A 13,596-nucleotide genomic window follows, 5' to 3' on the forward strand; every position below is an offset into this window, starting at 1 on the left:
TGAGGGAAAACGAAGACGCAGGCTTGACATTTGTAGAGATGCGGCAGCGGAAGTATCAAACTTGTCGCCGGCCCCTCGCACCATCTGAAGTAATTCGGTCTTACGTCGGGCTGCTAGGGGCTGCCCAACTTGCCTTTCACGCTTGCTCCACTCCGCCATTCTTTGGAAGGTTCCAGACACTGCCACTGCAAGCAAAACACTGTGCCGGCCGCAGAATTCAGTGATTTTTAGGCCTGATGATGATGGCAGACACAAGTATCGAAAGCTCGAGTGTTATATTCGAACTGACGCGGCTTGTCAACCGAGATATTGTTGAACAACGAACAGGCTATTCAAGAATCACAAATGGAGGAGGTATATTTGGAAAAGGTGATATGGAAAGATACCAGTTAGAATACATCATGGTCAGGCAAATATTCTGCAATTACATGTTGGATAGTAAGGCACACCTAAGAGCATACATAGATTCAGATCACGACTTGCAAATGATTAAGAGTAGGCTAATTTAAAAGAGACTGTAGAAGAAAATGCGATAAGAGGTGGGATTCAGTGTACTAAGGAATGAAGAGATACGCTTCAATTTTTCTGGCGCTAGAGATACTGCGGTGATGAATAGCTCAATAGGTATTTCAGTTGAGGAGATATTGGCACCTCTAAAAAAGGCGGTCACAGATGCTGGAAAGAGAAACATAGGTACTAGGAAGGTAACTGCGAAGAACCTATGGTTAACAGAAGAAATAGTTCAGTTTACCGACGAAAGAAAGAAGTACAAAAATGTTCAGAAAAATTCAGGAATACAGAAATACGAGGCACTTAGGAACGAAATACATAGGAAGTGGAGGGAATCTAAAGTGAAAACGCTGCTTGAGAAATGCGAAGAAATCGAAAAAGACACGGTTGTCGGAAGGACTGACAGCACACAGAAGAGTCAAAAGAACTATTAGTAAAATTTAGAGCGGTAACATTAAGAGTGAAAGCAGACGAGAGAGCGGATAGGAGGAAAGAGTACATTGAAGGCCCTCAGCAGGGGGAGGACATGTCTGATGCGGTGTTGAAAACAGAAACAGGAGTAGACGGAGAAGAAATAACAGATTTAATATTAGAGACATAATTTAAAAGAGCTTTGGACGGCTTAGGATCAAATAAGGCAGTAGGAATAGGTAACATTTTGTCGGAATTTTTGAAATCATTGAGGAAAGTGGCAACATAACGACTGTTCACGTTAGTGTGTAGAATGTATAAGGTGGCCGATATACCATCAGACTGTCGGAAAAACATTATCCGCACAGTCCCAGTGACAGAAAGAGTTGACAAGGGTGAGAATTATTGCCGTATCAGCTTAACAGTTCTTGCATCCATGTTGCTGACAAGAAAAATATTCACAAGAATGGAACATAAACTTGAGGACTGTTTACATGACGAGAAATTTGGGTTTAGGAAAAGTAAAGGCACTAGAAAGACAGTTGCGTCGTTGTAGTTAATAATGGAAGCGAGACTGAAGAAAGACTAACACACGTTCATAGGATTTGTTGACCTGGAAAAAGCGTTCGACAATACTGAATTGCTTGTAGGTACCCTAATGCAGCTTAATACGCTGTTGAGCAGTAAGGTTGGGCCAGAAGGCAAAAAAGCGGCGGTCACAGGTGAAAACACGTATAATATTTTACTTAAATAAAAGTCAACAAACCTATGAGTCAGTAAAATAGCTTTTAAAAACAATTAAGAAATTAAACAACTTGTAGAATATTAATGAGGAAATAACGTTAGCAGCTGATATCATTTCAAATGGTTCAAATGGCTGTAAGCACTATGGGTTCAAATGGCTCTGAGCACTATGCGACTTAACTTCTGAGGTCATCAGTCCCCTAGAATTTAGAACTAATTAAACCTAACTAACCTAAGGACATCACACACATCCATGCCCGAGGCAGGATTCGAACATGCGACCGTAGTAGCAGCGCGGTTCCGGACTGAACCGCTTGGCCACAGTGGCCGGCGCTGATATCAGTAAAAAATCTTTTAAACAATTAAGAAACTAAGCAGTCTGTCAACCATTAACAGGTGTCTGAAGTCAGCCAAGCTGCATATTAATAATTAAAATCTTAACTTTTGCAAAATTTTTCATTTGGCTTCGAAATACACAATAAATGGTTGCAGCCAATTTGATAACAACAGTAACACAAGCAAAGCGTCACGTCTATTGGTGATATAAGCTCAGAACCAGGAGAAGTTATATATATATATATATATATATATATATATATACAATTCAGTCTTGCGACAGGCGAGATAACCCGACGGAGAGGGTGCGCGGTGTGAACTCGCCACCCACGAATGTGTTGGTGGATGGAGCAGGTTTCGTACAACGTGAACTATTGCAGAGTAAGAACCAACCTTAGAAAACTAGCAATAGTGCACTGCTTTACAAAGGGTGGCACATATTTAACTATGTTACAATTTAAGAGCCCAACGTAAGTAAATAAAAAGGAAGCATGTACCCAATCAGCGAAAATGGTGAAAGCAAGAAAGCACTTAATAAGTCGGTAGCACTCTGATTACAGAAATGAGAAAGCTAATAGGGCTTACGTGCCCCCGAATTAACTGACAAACAGTAACTTGTACTAATTATGCAGCAGGAACAGTCATCAACACTATTTTGAAACTGAAGAGAATTAAAATTCTATTACTTCTAAAATGTTTTGCAGTAAGATACTAGCCATAGGTGACGAAGATAGCAGCTGTTACTAAACTCCACTATTTCAAATACCTACGCAACTGAATCTCAGATGTCAAACTTGGTTTAATAGGCTGCCCGTAACAACTGCAGAGGAAAAGTACATTCTGTTTCAGCAGAGTTTACTATCGAAAAACTCAGGGCAGATCAACTTACAAGCCCACCAATACGTCTTACAAATACTTAACTAAAATGATTAGAGTGGAAAGGAACTCTGATTAAATTAGATAACCCCACTAAAATGTCTTGCAAATGCTTATCTAAAATGATTACAGTGAAAAGGCACCTGATTAAGTTAGACTTCACTGTATAAAAAGGAACAACACACTGTTCAGCTCTCAATATGGTCCACTCGAAATATGACAAATTTAAACAGGCAGTTCTGATTAACGGAACTCTGTAACACAGACCACGTAACTTCCACACGTTTCACAAACAGTTGCGACAAACTTCAGTTCTTTCTGAGCGAACACGCATAAACAGCAAACACAGCAGGTCTTAGGGGGAAGGAGAAACTAGTTGCAGCACTACGATTTTAACAAACAAGCCACAGAAGGTGTCCCTCCAAAATATTTGCAGAACCGGTAGTGAAGTGGCACTCAAAATCTCCACACGCTCAGCACAATCAGATTTCCAAAGTCCCGTTGCCGTCACAGCCAACTCAAAACACCGCCTTCGCGGGATGAGATAGAACAAATGACGGCAAAATCGCTATTTTTTTCAAACGACCTTGACGATACTGCCGTCTCAGGTAGTACACCAGATAAACACATTTCCAATTTGCATACTCTTTTTCTGGTGTAGTCAGAAGCAGGACTCAAGTGTCGTCTCGAAAAGTGTGACTTTTTTCAAACCGGGGTTCCGTTGCATCGCTTGGGTCGCAAGAATGTACCTTTTGTGTGGACTAAAGATTGTCAAGACGCATTTCAGAAAATCAAAAACGCCTTGCTCAGTGACAGATGTTCAATGCATTTTGATCCTGCCAAGCCGGTAGTTTTACAAGTCGACGCTTCTTTCTACGGAATTGGTGCTGTGCTTTCACACATAATTGGTGCGCTAGATAGACCTATTACTTTTGCCTCGAAGTTGTTAACTCAAACTCATTACAACTATTCACAAATTGAAAAAGAGGCTCTCGCTATTGTGTATGGTGTGACAAAATTCCGTCACTATTTGTATGGTCGCAAGTTCTATTTAGTTACAGATCACAAGCCTTTGCAGTCCTTGTTTCATCCGTCAAAGTCGGTTCCCACACACACTGCTCAAAAATTGAAACGTTGGGCTTTGCTGCTTTGGCAATATCAGTATGCAATTGTGTACAGACCAACGGCAAAGCATGGCATTGCAGACGCCCCATCTCGTCTTCCGATTGGCCCAGACTCTAATTTTCATGCATCTGCCACATCTTGTTGCCAAATAGATGCGCAGGACTCTGAATTGCTGGAATCTTTTCCCTTGAACTACAGAAAAACAGCACAGGTCACGGAAGCAGACCGAAACCTTAAGGTTTTGTTGCCTTACATTCGCACGTCTTGGTCTCGTTCATTGAATAGAGCTCAGTTGCACGCCGGTATTTTGCATGTTGGCATAACCTATCAGATCAACAAGATGTGATTCCGGTTGAAAATGACACTGGGCAATCGCTTGTCCTTATTTCCAAAGTGTTGGGAAAGGATGTATTGCGATTGCTCCACCAAGGACACTGGGGAATTGTGCGCACTAAACACTCAGCCGACTGCATTTCATTTGGCAGGGAATGGATGCCCACATTGAACAGCTGACGTCACAGTGTGACACATGTGCGGAGAACCAATCCACTACACCACAGACTATCTCAGCTTGGCCTAAGACTAAATCGTCATCGCAACAAGTGCACACAGACTTTGCAGGACCATTCTGGAACACTCGTTTGCTCATAGTAGAAGACTCTTTTATCAAGTTTCCATTTGCAGTGCCTATGGCTTCTGCTACATTCGTAGCACCATTCAAGCGTTGTTCTCCATATTTTGCATCGAAAGTTTGCGAGAAGTACTTATGTCTGGCAATGGACCACAGTTCACTTCACGTGATTTTGGACAGTTTGGTCAGTGCAACGGCATTCATAATCTAACAAGTGCTCCACTTCACTTGCAGTCCAACGGAGAAGTGGAAAGCTTCGTACGTATTTTCTAACAAAAGATGGCCAAGCTCCGCACCACTCATACATGGGAACAGGCGCTGCAATTCTTTCTCACCTCCTGTTGCTCTCACCCACGAGACGGACCATCACCGGCGAAACTTCTGCATGGCCGCCGCCGTCGGATGCAGCTACACTTGCTACACCCACTGCAGGATCCGGCGCCGCCAATGGTCAGCAAGTACAGCTTTGAACCTCGCGTTCTTCTTTCCGGGGTTTATGACAACCGTGACCGCTGGGAAAGAGGTGTGGTCTAGGAACACATTGGCTCTTATATGCATTTAATTGCAGGTCTCGATCATTTGCAGCGCCGCCACCAGAACAAACTTCGCATATGTCATTTGCCTCGTGATTTGGCTGCTTTTCTTCCCCCAGATTCGCGGCTTCACATGACCATGCAGCCTTCACAGCCGCCTGCTCGGGCAGCCGCCTGCTGGGGTGCCTTGGTGGCGCCCCGGGAGGGACAGATGGGCGATGGGCCCTAACTCCCTCCGTCCCCACTAGCTGACCCCATGGATCTGAACCCACCATCGCCGTTGCCATTGCCGTCATCGCCCCAACACATGCCCTCAGGCTGGTAAATGTGCTCTGGCAGCGATTTTCCGGAGGATGTTCGTGTTGCCTCGCAAGCCAGATGGCGGAGTACAGTCGGGAACATGCCAACCTCCACAGTTACAGCTCCCGGCTCATCTCTAAATCCAGCGTCCTGCCTCTCTCCCCATTGTCGTTCGCATCCTCACTACATGACAATGGTGCGGCATTTTGGGGGGGGGGGATTGGGGGAGGTATGTGCTGGCATAAGCTGTTGCCAGCACAGCGGACATCAAAGAGATTGCGAGAAGGTTGATAGAGGCCAAAGACAGACTCGCATGAAATGTGCTACCAACGCCCTCTCGGCTGCCAGTATTTAGATCGCCACCGCGGACTGGAGGGCCAATCTGACCCAGTCAGTCATCCAGCGAGTCAACGAGTCGAGTCATCAGTTGCAGTCCAGTGAGAGTCGCCATCACAGTTAGTAGTTAGCTCAGCCTCTATCTCAGTCAGTACCTAGCGACCAGAGTAGTGTGCATAGCGTACTTGTACTTCCCCAACGGTGAGGCTAACGTGGCCTATTATCGAAGATATTGTACCACAACACCTATACTATCTTAAGTTGAGTACCTCTTTGTTTATGTTAATAAAAAAAACCCCTATTAATACATGCTTGTAGTTGTATTACAGAAAGAAGATACCGGTCACCCAACAACATCCTATCCTTTGCCATTGCCGTCATCGCCCCAACACATGCCCTCAGGCTGGTAAATGTGCTCTGGCAGCGATTTTCCGGAGGATGTTCGTGTTGCCTCGCAAGCCAGATGGCGGAGTACAGTCGGGAACATACCAACCTCCACAGTTACAGCTCCCGGCTCATCTCTAAATCCAGCGTCCTGCCTCTCTCCCCATTGTCGTTCGCATCCTCACTACATGACAATGGTGCGGCATTTGGGGGGGGGGGGGGGAAATTGGGGGAGGTATGTGCTGGCATAAGCTGTTGCCAGCACAGCGGACATCAAAGAGATTGCGAGAAGGAAGAAAAACAAGCCTACAGCGACAACGAGAAGACACAAAAATATATGTACCTTTCATTTGTTGTAGCAGCATACTACTCAAGAGTTCACATTACTACTGTGCTATCCTCTAATGAGGTGGTGTGTGGGAGGGAGGTCAGACTAGAAATTGACAATAACAGGGAATCAATTCGAAATTTCAGCAACATACTCTCAGAAGTTTGGGGAAATGTGCAATGGGAAATACCAAGAAATTTTAATGTCAAGAGTTTGTAGGAAAATGCACAGGGAAATTACAGCAGAATAGAGTATGACAATGGATAATGCTATCAAACTCATATACCCAAAAAGGTAAAGCAAAACAGTTTATTACTATCAAAAATGTTTATTACGATACACCAGTGACTGCAGAAAGTAATAAAGAGCTGCCTACCCATGTGACTCTCCTCCTTGGCACTCAGAGTACTAGTAGAAAATAAAAAATTGTTTTGTGCATGAAAATTGCTGTGTGAGTATTAGTAAGGGATATGTTGTCTAGTATTTAAGATTTATAAAACGTTATAAAAAAGGACTCCATCTTCAGGCCACGAATGGCCTACCGGGACCATCCGACCGCCGTGTCATCCTCCCTGGAGGATGCAAATAGGAGGGGTAGGGGGTCAGCACACCGCTTTCTCGGTCGTTATGATGGTATTCTTGACTGAAACCGCTACTATTCGGTCGAGTAGCTCCTCAATTGGCATCACGAGGCTGAGTGCACCGCCGGCCGTTGTGGCCGTGCGGTTAAAGGCGCTTCAGTCTGGAACCGCGTGACCGCTACGGTCGCAGGTTCGAATCCTGCCTCGGGCATGGATGTGTGTGATGTCCTTAGGTTAGTTAGGTTTAATTAGTTCTAAGTTCTAGGCGACTGATGACCTCAGAAGTTAAGTCGCATAGTGCTCAGAGCCAGCCAGCTGAGTGCACCCCAAAAAACGGCAACAGCGCATGGCGGCCTGGATGGTCACCCATCCAAGTGCCGACCACGCCCGATAGCGCTTAACTTCGGTGATCTCACGGGAACCGGTGTATCCACTGCGGTAAGGCCGTTAACATAAAACGTTATAGAGAAGGGGAATAGGCCATTGACCGATTCATGTAGGGTCTTAAACAATACAAAAGAGTTATTGTGGTGGTGAGACTAACGAGAGGTAATGTTAGCGGTTGTATATTATTCTAAATGATTTCATGAGGAACTAATTGAATGTTAATCACATGAATAGAAGGTTTGACCTGTTAGTCATAAGTGAAGATTTTGGAAAAGTTACTGAGCATAAGTAAAGGAGGAACCAGAGGGTTAAAGCTGAAAGGCAAATTTACAGTCCCTGAATCTAGCACTTAGGAAGAAAACTGTAGGTTATATTGTTGCCCATGTATGCTTAGTTCATTTGCAGACCAATCCAGGGTAGAGACACAGTGGCTGAATCTTTCGAAGGAAAGGGCTACTGTAGCCCCATCACTAGTTTTTGGGTGCTACTGTGCAAAATGGCAGGTCAACCACAGCAACTGAATAAGCAATATGCATCCAGTGGGTGCCAGGGTGTGGGAATGCCTGTGGTAGCACATTGTGAAGCGAACCAAGCCCAGCACTGCAATTCTGTCGATGCAGTACAAAGATAGGCCTCTTGTATGACAAGTCGGGTAGTTTCTAGTCAAGTGAGTACTTTGTTACTCTGTACGTCACCAGGAACTGTACGTATATTGGCACAACAAATGACCATCTAACCAGGATAAATACATGTAATTCTAACAGGCACTTGTAATGTGATACAACGTGCTACAATAAGGGGATTGCACCAATGACTGATAGGATCAGCAAGCAGCCACCACGAGTTTGGGCCTTTGCCATTTCCAGTCCATCTTCAGGCTCTAAGTCCTTCTACCTGAACTTGGCGCCTTTCTGCTGGTATGCTGCCTCCATGCTTAATCCAGCAGCAGTCAGACTCCTGCTATGGTAGGCAGCAGATGATGATCAGGGTGTTACAGCCACTCGCCACCCTATGCTGGTGCAAATGTCCTAGTTCCATGTGCTTACGCTCAAAGGGGTGAGTTCCAACCTCAGAGGCTGTCATTCCCTGCAAGAACTCACACCGACTTCTACACTACTTACATCTACCTCAAGCAGCTATGGCACATGTAGCTGGGGCACACTCTACTACGTGAGCTCCAGGGAGTCAGCATCCCTCAGCACTGATGTCTCATTGAAATTGCGCTGCACTAACAGTCTACGAACAACTCTTCGCTAATCCTGAACATGGAATAAACAAACACATACAAAGCAGAGGTCATTACTTTGGTAATGGATTCACATCACCATTACAATCTCAAATGTCATACTGATGATTGTGCTCTAAGTACTATAGCTTGACATCTGACAGCAGCTGATATGATGTTGTCAAAGGTGCCCATACAACTAAAGACTCTGGAACTGTCCACAGCAAATGTAAGATGCACATTAAACACGTTGCTGGTATGCCAGACTTAATTGATGTATTGTATATCACATAATTAGTGATCAAACACTTCTAAAGTGTTAGTTGATGTATTGTATATCACATAATCAGTGATCAAACACTACTTAAGTGCATACAAAGAGATGTAGTAAAATGTTTTATATTGTGCATTAAAAATAATGTATGAAATATGTACAAATTATACGCTGATGCTGATCCATTCCCAATGTAACGATTGAATATGGGATTTATCTCATATGTCTAAAAAAATAATTTGATAATCACAATTTGTGATATGTAATATCGTACATTAAGTAGGAATATTGCAGGGTAAGGTGAAATTTATCAGGGGCAAGCTTTCAGTGATCTCTCTTTACTAAATTTGTTGTCCCAATTAAATCAACAGAAAACTCAAAAAGTTTTCAGAGTTTAAAGCAGGAACTGACACCCTGATCTCAATGAAGAGTTTTATCTGAGAGCGTAAAGAACTGAGTAAGGCTTTGGTGTTGAATTGTTTCAAAATGTGGAGGAAAATGAGGATGAATACGGAAAAATTGCTCTTACTGGCAGAACCCGTAGTCAGTTTGAAAGCAGCTGCAAGACATCTGAACGAAACGTACTTCCTATGAGTTAGTGGGTTCAGAAGAGCAAAATCTGTTTTTTTGGGGCCATACAGGTCACAGAGCATTAACTACTGCACAGAAGATTAACAAGATGTTCTCAGTTTCTCAATCAACTGGTGGATTGGGAAGCTCCAGCCCTATTTGTGGGCGCAGGAAACTGATTTTAGAGCATTAATTTTTTTTAAATGGTTGTCAACCATTTCATTGCTACATTTATCAAACAGAATTTGCATTTCGAATATGTGAAAGGGATAGAAAATGTAGAAAATGTCGTGTCGTATGCCTTGTCAAGGTTACCAGTAGGCAACTTACCCACCAATGATTTTAGTTATGGGGATAGATGTTTGGCCGCAGCTCATGGTCGTGCGGTAGCGTTCTCGCTTCCCCGCCCGGGTTCCCGGGTTCGATTCCCGGCGGGGTCAGGGATTTTCTCTGCCTCGTGATGACTGGGTGTTGTGTGCTGTCCTTAGGTTAGTTAGGTTTAAGTAGTTCTAAGTTCCAGGGGACTGATGACCATAGATGTTAAGTCCCATAGTGCTCGGAGCCATTTGAGCCATTTGATAGATGTTTGAAAATGGTCCATACCAAAGGAGATGGATCTGCAAGAGACATCTATAAAATCTATGAGAATATGAAAATGGAACAAAGTGTGTATGAAATTTCGCAAATACTGAAGTAAAACTCACATAGGAAAGGAAATAGTAAATATTGTATGTTAAAATATGATGTGCTATTCAAAAGTACTGATGAAACTATAAACAACTGACAGTGTGTTGGATCAACACATAGATAAGAGCATTGGCTGTGTTAGCTGATGTTATGATCAGAAGAGGACAATTCTGAACAAAAACTTTGAGATTTTATGTTATTTTTGAGGTCAGGAAGGCTCAAGTTCAAGTAAGAATATGTGACAGATGCCTGGAGGGTAAAGTTAGCAATAAGACAGTTTGTTTGCCTGTGAAAACTGTGAAGCCAAAAGATGTTTTGAATTTACTACCAACAGACCATGATGAGCTTTTACCAAAATTCAAAGTGGAGGATAGTACCATTTCTGTAGGGTCAGTAGGAAAGCTTTGTTGAGAGAACCGTGGTAGATAATTTTGAGTGACACAGTATCCACATAAGGGGTAAATTAATGTCAAGAAGATCTGATAACATCCTACAGTCTAATTCTAAAACAAGAAGGAAGGGTATGGCAACACCTGAAGTAAACGGAAAAATATTTTACCGTTTGATTGTACCATTAATCCCTTTCAGATCTAACTCTGTGAAGTAAACAGTTATCTTAAGAAACACAGGCTTCATCTAAAATTTGTTCGGAATATGCGATACCTACTGAATAGTGTCAAACATATGTGATCCAAAAATAGGTACGAAGTTAGAGCATGACCTGGGACAACTGAAGAAGTCATGGGAAAATAATATTTCAAGTGGAAGAAGGAGACATTAAGAGTGCTGTATTACACATGGGGGACCTGATAGTAAAAAACGCAAAGCAATAAATTTAGGCATTTCGAAATTTTTCAACATGTTAATGGGTCCTTCAAGGTCGCCACTATTCGAAACCCAAATGCGTACTACCTTGTGTACCCAAAACAAACAGAATATTACCAACAGTTCCCAACTGTGTGCCAGCTTTTATGGTCAAAACCGTATCACTAAACAACCCAGCCATGTGTCACAGTCTAGTTAAAGTTTGAATCCACCAGTAACTTTCCTCTATTTTTTTGATACCCCGTGGTAGATTTTTTCCCATTTTTGTCAAAGAGCCACAGTAGAATCAACACATCATATGTTCCACTGCATAGTTAAAGATTTTGAGCATCAAGAATGGTTCAAAACGTGACCTGACACTCTCCAGATAAGCGTAAGTTATGGTTATGTTCAGGAAGTGTTGAACAATTCAGCAAAATATTGCTCCAGTGTTTCATAATTTCAGACGACATTCTTGTATAGGTCATGCTTCCAAAGAGTCCTTACTGAACTGCAAATGACGTGGATTTATTCTTTGTGCAGGTGGTGGCTGTGCCGGCGGTGATCGGCTGGGTTCTCTGCCCGCTGCTGTCCAGCACCGTCACGGTGACCGACCAGGGCCAGCAAGACGCTCATCGGCAGCTGCCGATGCCCGTCTGGCTCCCATTCGACGTCAACAAGTCGCCCACATATGAGTTCCTGTATGTTGCGCAATCTATTTGTTCCTTGGTTACATCTCAGTCCTGCCTCAGCGTAGACATATTCTTTGTTTATATGATGTTGATGGCTGCAGCCGAGTTTGAAGTTCTGAATGACAACGTTTCTGCCATGGAATACACTAACTTGAAAACAGCAAGAACCGAACCTGAGGAATTTATTTCCAGATATAAAAGAAGTGGTGGAAATTTGGCACTGCCTCAAAATGGCCAGGACCTTGGTGAAGAGGCATACATAGAGAACGCTAAACACACGTGGCTTCATCAACAATTGCTGAAGAATGTGCTACACCATCAGAAAATCCTAAGGTTAGCATTGCAAAAACCATGGATAACAAATGCTACAGAAGTTACGCTGCATTTTCTTTCCTTTTCTCTTCAAGCTGCCCATGTTTCTGTCAGTACCTAAACAGAAGTAATAACTGCATTTTAGTTCCGTTTTTTACTCTGTAAATGCCTCTGAGACTAATTAATAACCTGTATAAATGTCTGTGTCATTCTTTGGCTTGAGGAACATGAGCACTTTAGTGGCAATTACAGACATACACCGAGGTGATGAAAGTCATGACATACCTCGTAATACCGTGTCGGAGCTCTTTTTTCCCGGCGAAGTGCAGCAAGTTGACTTGGCAGGAACTCAACAAACCGCTAGAAGTTCCCTGAAGAAATATTAAGTCATGCTCCCTCTAGAGCCGTCCGTAATTGCGAAGGTCTTGGCTGTGCATGATTTTGTGCACGAACTGATCTTTCGATTATGTCTCATACATGATGGATGGGACTTACGTCGAGCGATCTGGGTGGCAAAATCATTCACTTGGATTGTCCAGAATGTTCTTCAAACTAAACGCAAACAACTATAGCCCGCTGACATTGCGCATTGCCATTCACAAAAATTCCAAGGTTGTTCGGGAACATGAAGTCCAAGAATGGCTGCAAATGGCATCCAAGTAGCCGAACACAGCCGCTTCCAGCCAATGATATATGCAAACACAGCCCACAGCATTATGCAAATTCCACCATCTTGCACAGTGTCTTGTTGACATCTTCTGTGTTGGGAAGTATCACTGTCCTCTCGCCATTTCGCGTGTTTTATTTTTGTTATTACAGGTTGGGTTCGTCTTCAGTTTGTTTTAGAAGAGATGGAAGCGTCTGCTATCGCTTTGCGAGTGTTTATAAAAATAGTTCAGATGGGTCTAAGCGCTATGGGACTTAACATCTGAGGCCATCAGTCCCCTAGACTTAGAACTACTTAAACCTAACTAACCTAAGGACATCACACACATCCATGCCCGAGGCAGGATTCGAACCTACGACCTAGCAGCAGTGCGGTTCCGGACTCAAGCGCCTAGAACCACCCGACCTCAGCGGCTGGCTAGTGTTTACATTTTCCGGCTAGGGAGAGGTAATTAAATGGTTAAAATGGCTCTAAGCACTATGTAACATCTGAGGTTATCAGTCCCCTAGACTTAGAACCACTGAAACCAAACTAACCTAAGGACATCACACACATCCATGCCCGAGGCAGGATTCGAACTTGCGACCGTTTTAGGAGTGCGATTCTGGACTAAAGCGCCCAGAACCGCTCGGCCACAGTGGCCGGCGGAGAGGTAATTTTGTGTGTGTGTGTGTGTGTGTGTGTGTGTGTGTGTGTGTGTGTGTGTGTGTGTGTGTGCGTGTGTGTGTGTATGTGTGTGTGCGTGTTAGAGAGAGAGAGAGAGAGAGAGAGAGAGAGAGAGACAGAGAGAGAGAGAGTACATTTCTTTTTTAAAGGTGTCGGTGATGACCTTTGTTTTTCTTTGTGTGTGTATGTTTTTTTTTAAGAGAGCTAACATGTCATA

The 13,596-nt window shown here is 43.4% G+C and overlaps 1 pseudogene; it reads right to left on the minus strand.

Annotated features, from left to right (window-relative positions):
* Positions 1-7,429: 7,429 nt before the first annotated feature.
* LOC124722362 lies at positions 7,430-7,547 on the minus strand (annotated as a pseudogene).
* Between the last annotated feature and the right edge of the window lie 6,049 nt (positions 7,548-13,596).

This window comes from Schistocerca piceifrons, chromosome 1 (genome assembly GCF_021461385.2).
Source record: "Schistocerca piceifrons isolate TAMUIC-IGC-003096 chromosome 1, iqSchPice1.1, whole genome shotgun sequence".
Lineage (NCBI taxonomy): Eukaryota > Metazoa > Arthropoda > Insecta > Orthoptera > Acrididae > Schistocerca > Schistocerca piceifrons.